At 44.5% G+C, this 13,617-nt stretch overlaps 1 protein-coding gene across 3 annotated transcripts in view; it reads left to right on the forward strand.

Annotated features, from left to right (window-relative positions):
- Positions 1 to 12,791: 12,791 nt before the first annotated feature.
- Positions 12,792 to 13,617, forward strand: part of TSPAN11 (tetraspanin 11) — a 66,612-nt gene continuing 65,786 nt past the window's right edge. For all 3 annotated transcript variants that reach the window (XM_076007759.1, XM_020287704.2, XM_020287705.2), the window contains exon 1: positions 12,792 to 12,932. The gene's annotated coding sequence lies outside the window, so the exon portion shown is untranslated. The remainder of the gene's footprint in view (positions 12,933 to 13,617) is intronic.

Raw genomic sequence — 13,617 nt, forward strand, 5'->3', positions numbered from 1 at the left:
AGGGACGGCATCTTGCACAGCCTTTCCACGGCACCCACTGATTCAATATACAGGGAGTGGTCCAATTTCACCCACAGACACCACCTAACGCCTCAGAAACTAAACAGGGTGTGTGAATACCCAAACAATAACCTCAGGAAAGAAACAACAACTGATTGACATGGGAAGAAATCAGCGAAAGAACTCAGGAAATATGAAGAACCAAACGGAAAACACCCCCCCAAAGAGGAGCACCAGCCCCCTAGAAACGGACACCAACCAAAATCAGGCAACCAATATGACAGAAGAGGAATTTCATATGTGGATCATAAGAACACTCACCGAGCTGCAACAACAACTCAATAACCAACACAAGGAAACCACAAAAGGTCTCCAGGATATGGGAAAAGAAATAGACACAATGAAGAAAAGTGTAACCGAACTCCTGGAAATGAAGAATCAATTCAAGGAACTACAAAATACAGTGGAAAGTCTCAAGAATAGGGTAGAAGAAACAGAAGAAAGAATCTCAGAGCTTGAAGATAACACCCTCCAATTAAATAAATCAGTCACAGAAATAGAGCAGAGAAACAAGAGAAAAGAGCAAAGCCTACAAGAGATGTGGGATTATGTGAAGAAACCTAATGTGAGGGTCATAGGGTTACAAGAAGGGGAAGAAGACAACACTCAAGGGTTGGACAAGCTGTTTGAAGATATAATAGAGGAAAATTTCCCAGGCCTTGCTCAAAATCTTGATATACAAGTTCAAGAAGCTCAGAGGACCCCTGGGAGATTCAACGCAAACAGGAAGATGTCACGACATGCAGTCATCAGACTGACCAAAGTATCAACTAAAGAGGCCCTTCTAAGAGCTGTAAGACAAAAGAAGCAAGTAACATACAAGGGAAAGCCAATTCAAATAACATCAGACTTCTCTACTGAGACTTTACAAGCAAGGAGAGACTGGGGCCCCATTCTCACTCTTTTGAAACAAAACAATGCCCAGCCTAGAATATTATTCCCTGCAAAACTAAGCTTCGTATATGAAGGAGAAATAAAAACATTCTCAGACAAGCAAAGGCTCAGAGAATTCACTAAGACAAGACCAGCCCTACAGGAAGTACTTAAAACAGTGTTATGCACGGAATATCATAATAATAACCCACGAATATAAAAACAACCAAAACCCAAAGATATTAAAGGCCAGATATTACAATGGCTCAAGACAGAAATCATAGCAACAACATCCAACCCAACAAAATGATCAGTAATCTACCTTACCTATCAGTTCTCTCAATAAATGTGAATGGCTTAAACTGTCCACTCAAGAGACATAGGCTGGCTGAATGGATAAGAAAATACAGGCCAAGTATATGCTGTCTTCAGGAAACACATCTAACCTGCAAGGATGCATATAGACTAAAAATAAAATGGTGGAGATCAATATTCCAAGCAAATAGAAGCCAAAAGAAGGCTGGTGTGGCAGTTCTAATTTCAGACGATTTAGTTTTTAAACCAACAAAAGTAGTAAAAGACAAATAGGGTCATTATATAATGGTGAAGGGCACAGTCCAACAAGAAGATAACAATTTTAAATATATATGCACCCAACTTAGGTGCACCCAGATTCATAAAGCAAACCTTACTGGAGCTAAGCAAATGGATTAATAGCAACTCCATAATCGCCGGAGATTTCAACACCCCACTGACGGCACGAGACAGATCCTCCAAACAGAAAATTAATAAAGAAATAATGGACTTAAACAAAACTCTAGAACAATTGGGTCTGACAGACATCTACAGAACATTCTACCCAAAATCCACTGAATATACGTTCTTCTCATCAGCTCACAGGACATTCTCTAAGATTGACCATATCCTAGGACACAAAGAAAATCTCAAGAAATTTAAAAAAATAGAAATCATACCATGTACCTTCTCAGATCACAGTGGAATAAAAGTAGAAATCAACCCTAACAGAAACTCACATTTCTACACAAAAACGTGGAAATTAAACAACCTCCTACTAAATGATTACTTCATAAATGAAGAAATCAAGACGGAAATAAAAAAATTCTATGAAGAAAACGACAATGGAGAGACAAGTTATAAACTCCTCTGGGACACAGCTAACGCAGTTCTGAGAGGAAAGTTTATCTCCATAAATGCCTATAACCAAAAGACAAGAAGATCACAAATAGACAATCTAATGAAACGACTCAAAGAGCTGGAAAAAGAAGAACAGACCAACCCCAAACCCAGCAGAAGAAGTGAAATCAACAAGATCAAATCAGAACTAAACGAAATTGAAAACAGGGAAGCTATTCAGGAGATTAACAAAACAAAAAGTTGGTTCTTTGAAAAAATAAACAAAATTGACACACCATTGGCTAAGCTAACGAAAAGCAGAAAAGAGAAATCTCTAATAAGCTCCATCAGGAATAAAAAAGGAGATATCACAACTGATCCCAAAGAGATACAAGATACAATTTATGAATACTACAAAAATCTTTATGCACACAAACTGGAAAATGTGGAGGAAATGGACAAATTTCTAGAAACACACAGCCTCCCTAGGCTCAACCAGGAAGAAATAGATTCCCTGAACAGACCAATCTCAACAGCTGAAATAGAAACAGCAATTAAAAATCTCCCTAAAAAGAAAAGTCCCTGTCCAGATGGCTTCACACCTGAATTTTACCACACTTACAAAGAAGAACTAGTACCTATCTTGCAGAAACTATTCCACAATATCGAGAAGACCGGAAACCTCCCCGACACCTTTTATGAAGCGAATATTACTCTGATACCAAAACCAGGAAAGGATGCAACAAAAAAAGAAAGCTACAGACCAATATCCCTAATGAATATAGATGCAAAAATTTTCAACAAAATCTTAGCTAACCGAATCCAGACACTTATCAAAAAAATAATCCACCACAACCAAGTGGGCTTCATCCCAGGGATGCAGGGATGGTTCAACATACGTAAATCTATAAATGCAATTCACCACATAAACAGAAGCAAAAACAAAGACCACATGATTCTTTCAATAGATGCAGAAAAAGCTTTTGACAAAATTCAACACCCTTTCATGATACGAACACTTAAGAAAATAGGCATAGAAGGGACATACCTAAAAATGATACAAGCCATATATGACAGACCCATAGCCAACATCATACTGAATGGGGAAAGATTGAAATCATTCCCATTTAGAACTGGAACCAGACAAGGCTGCCCACTATCTCCACTTCTGTTCAACATAGTACTGGAAGTCTTGGCTACAGCAATCAGACAGGAAAATGGAATCAAAGGTATCCAAATAGGGGCAGAAGAGATCAAACTTTCACTGTTTGCTGATGATATGATATTGTATCTAGAAAACCCCAAAGATTCAACCAAGAAACTCCTGGAACTGATCAATGCATTTAGTAAAGTCTCAGGATACAAAATCAATACACAGAAATCAGAGGCATTCATATACGCCAACAATCTAATTGAGAACCAAATCAAAGACTCAATTCCCTTCACAATAGCAACAAAGAAATTAAAGTACGTAGGAATATACTTAACCAAGGACGTAAAAGACCTCTACAGGGAGAACTATGAAACACTGAGGAAGGAAATAGCAGAGGATGTAAACAGATGGAAATCCATACCATGCTTGTGGATCGGCAGACTCAATATCATCAAAATGTCTATACTACCCAAACTGATCTACAGATTCAATGCAATACCTATTAAAATCCCATCAGCATTCTTCACAGATATAGAAAAAATAATTTTACGCTTCGTATGGAACCAAAGAAGACCCCGAATATCAAGAGCAATTCTAGGCAACAAAAACAAAATGGGAGGCATTAATATGCCAGATATCAAACTTTACTACAAAGCTGTAGTAATTAAAACAATATGGTATTGGCACAAAAATAGGAATATTGACCAGTGGAACAGATGTGACAATCCTGATATAAAACCATCCTCATATAGCCATCTCATCTTTGACAAAGCAGACAAAAACATACGCTGGAGAAAAGAATCCCTCTTCAATAAATGGTGCTGGGAAAACTGGATAGCCACCTGTAGAAGGCTAAAACAGGACCCACACCTTTCACCTCTCACAAAAACCAACTCACGCTGGATAACAGACTTAAACCTAAGGTATGAAACTATTAGAACTCTAGAGGAAAAAGTTGGAAACACTCTCCTAGACATTGGCCTGGGCAAAGAGTTTATGAAGAATTCCCCAAAGGCAATCACAGCAGCAACAAAAATAAATAAATGGGACATGATCAAACTACAAAGCTTCTGCACAGCCAAAGAAATAGTCATGAAAGTAAACAGACAACCTACAGAATGGGAGTAAATTTTTGCATCCTATGCATCCGATAAGGGACTGATAACTAGAATATACTTAGAACTCACAAAAATTAGGAAGAAAAAATCAAATAACCCCATTAAAAAGTGGGCAAAGGACTTGAACAGAAATTTTTCTAAAGAAGACAGAAGAATGGCCAACAAACATATGAAGAAATGCTCAACATCTCTAATCATCAGGGAAATGCAAATCAAAACCACAATGAGATATCACTTAACTCCAGTGAGAATGGCCTTTATCAAAAAATCTCCAAACAATAAATGCTGGCGTGGTTGCGGAGAGAGAGGAACACTCCTACACTGCTGGTGGGACTGCAAACTAGTTCAACCTCTGTGGAAAGCAATATGGAGATACCTTAAAGCGATACAACTGAATCTACCATTTGATCCAGCAATCCCATTGCTGGGTATCTACCCAAATGATCCAATGACACTCTACAAAAAAGACACCTGCACTCGAATGTTTATAGCAGCTCAATTCATAATTGCAAGGCTGTGGAAACAGCCCAAGTGCCCATCAATCCAAGAATGGATTAATAAAATGTGGTATATGTATACCATGGAGTACTATTCAGCTCTAAGAAACAATGGTGATATAGCACATCTTATATTTTCGTGGTTAGAGCTGGAACCCATACTACTAAGTGAAGTATCCCAAGAATGGAAAAACAAGCACCAGATATATTCTCCAGCAAACTGGTATTAACTGAGTAGCACCTAAGTGGACACATAGGTACTACAGTAATAGTGTATTGGGCAGGTGGGGGGGGAGGGGGGCGGGTATATGCATACATAATGAGTGAGATGTGCACCATCTAGGGGATGGTCATGATGGAGACTTAGACTTTAGGGGGGAGGGGGGAAATGGGCATTTATTGAAACCTTATAATCTGTACCCCCATAATATGCTGAAATAACAAAAAATTCCCATGAAATAAAAAAAATTATATTTTAAAGAAGGAATCAACTTATGTTGCTGAAAATGAAGGAAGGATGCTACCTGCAGACTAGAAATATTGAGAATGATTTTTTTTTTAAAGATAGGATTGGGTTGATAAAGACACAGAGAAGAAAAGGGGAAAAAAAATAAACAACCCAAAAATTAGTAGGATGAACCACACAGGGAATAACAGTTCCCAAGCATCCCAAGTTAAGAGTGACAAAATCCACGTGGAGCAGAGCGCCTAGGACCTCAGTGCTATCAGTTGAACCTTCCATGAACACAGAGCAGTTTGTAGGTAGGGCATTTCCTCCCAGGATAAAGCTGTTAGCGCTGCTCTCTGAAAAGACAGTTCTGACTCCACAAATCTTGTGAGCTGGGGCCAATAAGCAGAGTAGGACATCAGGTAACTTAGGGTCCCGAAAGGGATGGAGAGTCCACACCACCAGGTCATGCCCCCACAGACACCTCTGCAGCCCCAGCACAGACACCTTCCCGCAGTCGCCGGGGAGGCAGCAGTAAAATGGAACAGATCTCTATTTGGGTTGCAGAGAGGTATTGTGGTTAGATATCACAGCCTGTGTGATAGGTAGCTTTCAGACATTTTTGAGATCTTCCTATTTTACATATTTTGTTTTATATATTTTGAAGCTGGGCGCAAAAGTTCATGGGTGAGCAAGAATGAAACAAAACAAAACAAAAATCCCTTCTCGGATCATGAATTCTTTTGGCTTTGAATCGATTTTGTCTTAATTAATATTGGCACACCTGTTTCTTGGTGCTAGCATTTCCTTCATTAATATATCTTTTCCACTGCTTTATTTTGTAACTTTGTGTCTTTTGTGTGTGTGTCTTTTAACCAACGGATATTAATAACTGAATTTTGTTTTGGTACCCAGACAGTTGCTATTTTTTAATGGAAACATTAAGCAAATCACATCAATTCTAAGTATTGGCAAAGCTGGACTTAATTTGCCCATATATTTGTACTTTCTATTTATTGTGCTTTCTTGTTGTTTCTTTTCTTTTTTCCATTCCTCACTTTGTTGGATTAATCAAGGTTGTAGGTGTTCCCTTTTCTTTTTTTTTAAGCAGTTTAGCATTTAAATATACTATTTCTATTCTTCTAATAGTTACCTCTAAATTTATTTTAGCAGAAGAAAGCAGATAGTTTTATTTACAATGATGTGTGATTGTCAATTGATAATTATTTTGCCCTTTTTTTGGTTATTGTTACCTTTAATTTTAACTAAGTTTAAGTTACACATATATTTTCTCCCTATGGAAAAGCTCAAACATTACAGACTTGGTTAAATTCCTCTTTGACTACATTTCCAATCCTAGTTCCTTTTCAAGAAGTAATAATTATATTTAAGTTTAAAACACATTCTTCCAACTTTATATATATATATACACACACAAACGCGTATGTGTGTACATACATACATACTTGGACTTTTTACTTACTGTGCGTTCTTGTTTCTTTTCTTGGTGTCCATCCACAAAAAGGATATTTTCTGTGACTCAATTTCTAAGAATTTATCATGAAGAAATAGTTGAATAAGCAGGCAAATATATGTGTGAAAGAATGGTTTATAACTACATTGTAAAAAGATTGTTTTAATTGAAAACATTTTAAATATTCCTTAATAGGGGATGGGCTGAATAAATTGCAGCACATCCACGTCACATCAAAAATGGTGTGATATATCCTTAAGTCCATTAACATAAAAAGACAACAAGAATATACTCTCAAATGAAATGAATGAGGTTACAAACACACACTCACAAACACAGTATTAAAAGTGTAACCAGTTATATACAGTAAAATAAATATAAAGTAAATAGAGTAATAAAGTGATTATCTCTGATGGCTAAGATTCCAAGTAATATTTACTTTATTCTTTTTTTTTTGAGACAGAGTCTCACTTTGTTGCCCAGGCTAGAGTGAGTACCGTGGCATCAGCCCAGCTCACAGCAACCTCAAACTCCTGGGCTCAAGCAATCCTCCTGCCTCAGCCTCCCAGGTAGCTGGGACTACAGGCATGTGCCACCATGCTTGGCTGATTTTTTCTATATATATCTTAGTTGGCCAATTAATTTCTTTCTATTTATAGTAGAGATGGGGTCTCGCTCTTGCTCAGGCTGGTTTTGAACTCCTGACCTCGAGCAATCTGCCCGCCTCGGCCTCCCAGAGTGCTAGGATTACAGGCGTGAGCCACCTCACTCGGCCATATTTACTTGATTCTTTAACATTTTATACTGATCAAATTGTCTAAAATCAACATATATACATGTTATACTTTTGAAAATATAAATAAAAACCTTATTCTCTTCTTTCCAAAAAATCTTAATATAGCATAGGTGCTCCTGGAAAATTCATGATGTTTATCCAAAGGTCTCGCTTCCTCCCCAGAATGCGACCTTGGCTCCAGAGAACCTGTACCGCAGTTACAGAAGCAGGTTTTAGAAAACTTCCTGTAGAAGATGAGAGAGGATTAGCAGCATGTGCTACACATAGCAAAAAATTCCAGCTGTAAATATTTAAGTGTCATTTTGCATGTTATTTATATATTTGCTCAGCTGTCTGTACTTATGTTTTTTGTATCCTAGATGTGTTTTTCTATGTTTTGCCTTAAATAATGTTTTCCTGGGAAGGAACCAGGCTGTAAAGTCCTGTCTGTAGCATGCCAAGAGAGCATGACAAGCAATTGGACATTTGAGCAATGCTTTTGACACTGCTAATGAAGATCAATAATTATTTCAAGCACTAATTAGTACAATTAATGTTCTTGGTGTCATTGGAAGTATATCTCATGACAGTTGAGAAACTACTTCTGGTGTAATGTCTTTCCCATGGGAATTACTCCTGAGACTGTGAGTTCATTTCCACAGTCATTTCTTTACCTATTAAGCACCAGATATCATTGCAAAAATGAGCAGTTTGGGTCATCGAGTTCACAGTAAAATGCAGGTTGAATTGAAGCTACTCTTAACTGATCGATATTTAACATCTGGCCATTCCCCAGTCCTTCCGGAAGAGAGAAAGGTGCTGACAAGAGGCTTTTTTGGCTGTATTTTTCACGAGGATGAGAAACCAAGGCCAGTTTCCATTGTCTAAGAGGGTGGAAAGAATCTGGGCGGAGTTTCTCCCCACTCTAAAGAGGGAAGCAGGTGGTATCCTCGGGCTGTCTCTGCCGTGCATCCGGGGGGAGCTTTTCTGCTGGGTGTTCCCGTCTCCAAGAACACAGCTGCTTCTCCTGGAAATGGCCCCGTCGAGAGCCTGGACAGACAGTCCTTGTTAGGACCACGTCGGGATGGCAGCTTAGCCGGCAGGGATGCCGGGAGGCAGGAGTAGCCGTTGTCAAGGGAACCTGCATTTCCTTGCACCCTCCAAGGCGGTGGCTGGAAACTGTTCTGAAGCGCAGGCCTATGCTCAGAGGCTAGAGAAGTCCAAGTGCAGCAGGTCCTGACCCGTGAGGGTTTATGGGAATGTGTTGCATATCCTGGGATGCAACAGTAACGCCCATGCCAGTGTGTGTGTGTGTGTGTAGCTATCCATGCAACGAAGACAAAAACACAGGAGTATTTTCTGTGGCCCCATTTCCAGGAATAGACAGAGACACTGTGGCCAGGAAGAAAGGCTACCAGGCCCTGTGCTGGCACAGACAGGGTCTCACAAGGTCTACCCTGTACCTCCAAGTGGCAGATGTCTGAAAAATCAAGGAAGTCTAAGGATTATTATTTTCACATTTCAAAAGGAGCTTCTACGACTCTCATCACTACTGCAGCCATGACGGATATCAGATACAAGGCAGCGAGGGGCGCCAGTGAGCTGCGCTACGGCCCGCAGGAGGGCACAGGTCTCCGAGTCTGGGATCCAAACTCTTGCTTCAGAGGATTTCACCGGCCACTCCCATTTCTTTTCTAAATAAGGGACTACTCCCCCCATTTTGCAGATGCAGGAAACGAGACCCAGACTTAGCCACATCCAGGTGTTTGCGACTGAGCCGGAGTTCAGAGCTCGAGGGAAACTACTAACATGGGAGCTCATGTAAGCAAGAGTCATCCTGTGCATTGTCACAGGGCACTGTCAGTTCAATCTCTGGAGCACCACTGACGAGGAAACCACATTCCTCATAGGCATGCAGAACAATAACGTGCTGCTGTCCGAATGGAGCACTTCCAGCTCACATCCCCTCTGCTCAGGCCTTCGCAGTCCCAGCTGCCATTTCCCTGATCATGGACACGGGTCCTCAGCCTTCTCCTCGTCTTCTCCAGGTGTGCCCTGTGGCATGAGGTGGAACAGAGGAGACACGGCACTGGGGGCGGGGAGGCCCATTTCCTCATAGAAGGCAAGGGCAAAATAAAGGTCAAAACCCGAAAGTCTAGGAAGACAAATTCCAGACCTCCGTTGCCTGATGTGGCAGCCACTGCCCACATGTTGCTACTGAGCACTTGAGACCTACCACGTGCAACAGGAGGGCTGGATTTCTTATTTCAGTTCATCTTAATTAACTTAAGTTTAAAAACTAATCATTTGATTTGATTATTGGGAAGCACAAGTATGTGTGGAGCAACTTAGGTTTGTAACTCTACTTCTGCAACTGCAAATGGTATGAAATCTAAATACCAATCAGGTATTTCCAATGACAATTTAGTGTCTGAACTTAGATGTGCTGCAGGTGTAGAGTACATACCAGGGTTGGAAGACTTAATAGGAAAAAAATGTAAAATATCTCGTTATTAATTTTTTTACATTAACACATTAAAATGATAATTTTTAGATATATTGAAGTAAAATATACCATTAAAATTACTTTCACCATTTCCTTTTTTTATACTTTTAAACGTGTCTCCTGGGACATTTTTAATCACACACTGCATTTCTGTTGGCTCACACTCTAGATGTCCCGTGTTCTAGGGTTGGTGCTGGAGAGGGGACGTCCTGGTCCCGAGGTTCATTTCACTCGCCACCTCACATGGCTAAAAGGTCCCTCGGGGCCGTTCACCGCTCCGCCCTCGGCGTGTTTGGGGGCTCTGCCTGCGGTGGGCACCAGCGCCCCTGGCCTTCGCCTCTGCAGCTCTCCTCCCTCCTCGGGACTGCCCACTCTTCTTGCCTCCACCTGGCTTTTGAAAACCTATATTCCACTACAAATAACCCTCCTCTTTGCTCCCCATTTCTCAACCTTTTCCTTTAACACCATCTTCTCTGGCTTGTTCTGACAACTCCTGTCTCTGGAAACTGCTTCCCTAGAGGCCAAGGGGAGAGGCTGCCATGCTGCGCTCTTGCCCACGCCTCGCTCCCCCGCCGCTGGGCCTTCACCCCAACGCGCTCACACAGGGCACTTCTGCCTCTCGAGATTTTGGGGGGATTTTTTTGAGACAAGGTCTTGTTCTGTTGCTCTGTCTCCCAGGCTAGAGTACAGTGGAGTCACCATAGCTCACTACAACCTCAAACTCCTGGGCTCAAGCAATCCTCCTGCCTCAGCCTCCTGAGTAGCTGGGACTACAGGCATGAGCCACCATGCCCGGTTAGCTAATTTTTCTATGTTTTCTAGAGACGGGGCCTCGTTCTTGCTCAGGCTGGTCTCACACTCCTGGTCTCAAAGGATCCTCCTGCCTTGGCCTCCCAAGGTGCTAGGATTACAGGTGTGAGCCACGGGGCCCAGCCTGCCTATATTTTCATCTCCATCCCACCTTTGCCCTGCTTTGCTCCCCTGTTCTCAGAGCCCCTATGTCTCGGGTTTGATTATTAGGAAACAGGCTGCGTGGAGACGGGGAGGGCTGGCATGCAGGAGGTCTGCCGGGCACACTTGGAGCAACACCTTGAGAGAGTGAGGGAAACGGGCTCGGGCAGAGTGGCCCTGAACTGGGATGCTGTTTCCGAGAGGCCTCTGCTGGTCCCTCTGGATGCTGCAGAACTGTGGGGACCCCAGAATGGAAGCGAGGGCATGTACCTTTGTGTCCCTGCATCCACAAATTGGATCCAGGATCGAGATGCCCCCTAAGGAGTGGCAATCTGGTTTATACAACCCACCACTCAAATAATTCTCTCAAAACTCCCCAAAGATCTTCTAATTTCTACATCTAGACCTATTCTCCTGGGCACCTTCCTCTTTGGTGTCCCTGTAGTGCGGGCCCCAGTGATATGCCTCGTCTCCTGAGTTCAGTGACCCTGCATGGCCCTGCTCCTCTTCCTGGCTCCTCCTGGGGGTTGCAATCTCTTTCTGTGGCTTCGTCAACTCCTCAGAGCCGGGTTCTGTCTGCAGCCTGTTCTCCCGCCTTCTCCACACTCTCCCCCTTCTCTCCCAGCCCAGCTTCTCTGCAGAGGACTCTAAAATTCTCAGAATTATCTTTCCAAGTGTGTTTGCTGGGTGAAGGTGGCCTGCTTCTCGGATGAAGTGCCTCATAGCACTTGGGTTCTTCAGACTCCCACACTTCACAACCCAGCATCCTGCTCTCCTCCTCCTCCTCCTCCTCCTCATTCTCCTCCTCCTCCTCATGATCCCTCTCCCCCTCTACTCCACACAGCAGCTCTGCAGACTCTCCTTCACTGATCCTCCCATCCAGGCCATCAGCTCAAGGGGACTGTTGCAATCATCTCCTTCCCTCCGTCCTTTCTGCAAACCCCTTCTCAGCAGCCATCGAGCTGGTGCTGCGGGGAGCCAGGGGCTTCATGGGCTTTCCCTGCCCCGAGTGGCTTCCCTGACCTAGCAACCTGGTAAATGGGTAAACTTTGTTCACTGCAGTAAGGTTTCAGAAGAACATGGTTGGACAAGCACATGGCCATTGTTACTTTAGGAAATAACACAGAATGCATGCTGCACTCTTAGTGCAGTTCCAGGTAATGGGCAACTTTGCACCCCACTGGGTGGAGGCAGGAACAGGTGGGCTCTACTGTCTGTTCTGCCTTTTTGGTCCAGTCTAGGAAGATATCTTGATCCTCCGTGCTCCCAGGTAATGGAAAGCCGATGGTCCATGGGACTCTGAGAGAGGCAGCCCAGTGATGGGAGCCTTCTGAGACTTGGGGGTCAGTGGGAGGCCCTAGGCTCTTTGCTATCAGGCAGGCTTGTCCCTAGAGTCCCTGGGAAACTCCAAAGTCCAGCCTTCCCCAGGCCCTGTGGCTGTCCCCACTCCACCAGGAGCTTGCCAGGGGAGGTGGGGATGGCAGAGACAGGGTGGGACTGCGGAGGGCAGGAGGTTCGAAGGCTGCTCCACCGCACCCCCCGCGCCCCTCCCCCGCAGCCCATCCTTCCCTGCCCCCCCCCCAGGGTTCCCCCAGGCAACCACACAGCTGCCCCTAACTCCGTCCCACTTAATTCCCTCCCTCGCCATGCTCTAAATCGCAGAAAGGCAAACTCCCAAACAAAGAGTTGACGCCTGCGAAGGGGCTCCAGGGTGTGTCCCGCCGGCCAGGCCAGCAGAGGGGCGCGGGACCCAGCAGGCGGAGGTGCACGGCCCGCCAGGAAGTGCCCGCGGGCGCGGGGCTGGAGCCGGCTGCCCGCTCGCTGCGGGCCGGGCGGGCGGGAGGAAGGGGCGGGCCGGCGCGGGCCGTGGGCGGCTGGGCTCGGCCCTCCCGCCTCTCCAGGCTCAGGCGCCCATCGCTGCGTCGGAGCCCCGCGCCATCCGGGTAAGTGCCAGCGGCGGCGGGGCAGCGCGCCGGGGGTGGGGGTACAGCACACCGCGGTGGGCGCCGGCGGGGGCCTGGGGGGTCCTGGCGAGGCGCCGCCGCCCTGCTGCCCGCCCCGCGCCCCGGGGTCCTGAGCTGGATGGCGGCGGCCTGGCGGGCAGGGGGAAGCTGGCTTTGGATGGGGGGCAGGGCCGTTCTCGGATGTGTGCACGTATCGTGTCTGCACCGGGCACGCACGCTGTGTCCGTGAGCACACGCCTGGGGCTGCACTTGTGTCTTGGGAGCAGCTCCGGGCCTCTAAGGGCCTTGTGCCGTCCAACGTGCCTGGTGCATGTCTGTCCTCTTCAAAATGTCATTCTCTTTGTCCACTCTTTTTTTTTTTTTTTTTTTTTTTGAGACAGAGTCTCGCTTTGTTGCCCAGGCTAGAGTGAGTGCCGTGGCGTCAGCCTGGCTCACAGCAACCTCAGTCTCCGGGGCTCAGCGATCCTACTGTCTCAGCCTCCCGAGTAGCTGGGACTACAGGCATGTGCCACCATGCCCGGCTAATTTTTTGTATATATATTTTTAGTTGGTCAATTAATTTATTTCTATTTTTGGTAGAGACGGGGTCTTGCTCAGGATGGTTTCGAACTCCTGACCTCAAGCAATCCGCCCTCCTCGGCCTCCCAAAGTGCTAGGATTACAG

Source organism: Microcebus murinus, chromosome 10, assembly GCF_040939455.1.
Source record: "Microcebus murinus isolate Inina chromosome 10, M.murinus_Inina_mat1.0, whole genome shotgun sequence".
Classification (NCBI taxonomy): Eukaryota; Metazoa; Chordata; class Mammalia; order Primates; family Cheirogaleidae; genus Microcebus; species Microcebus murinus.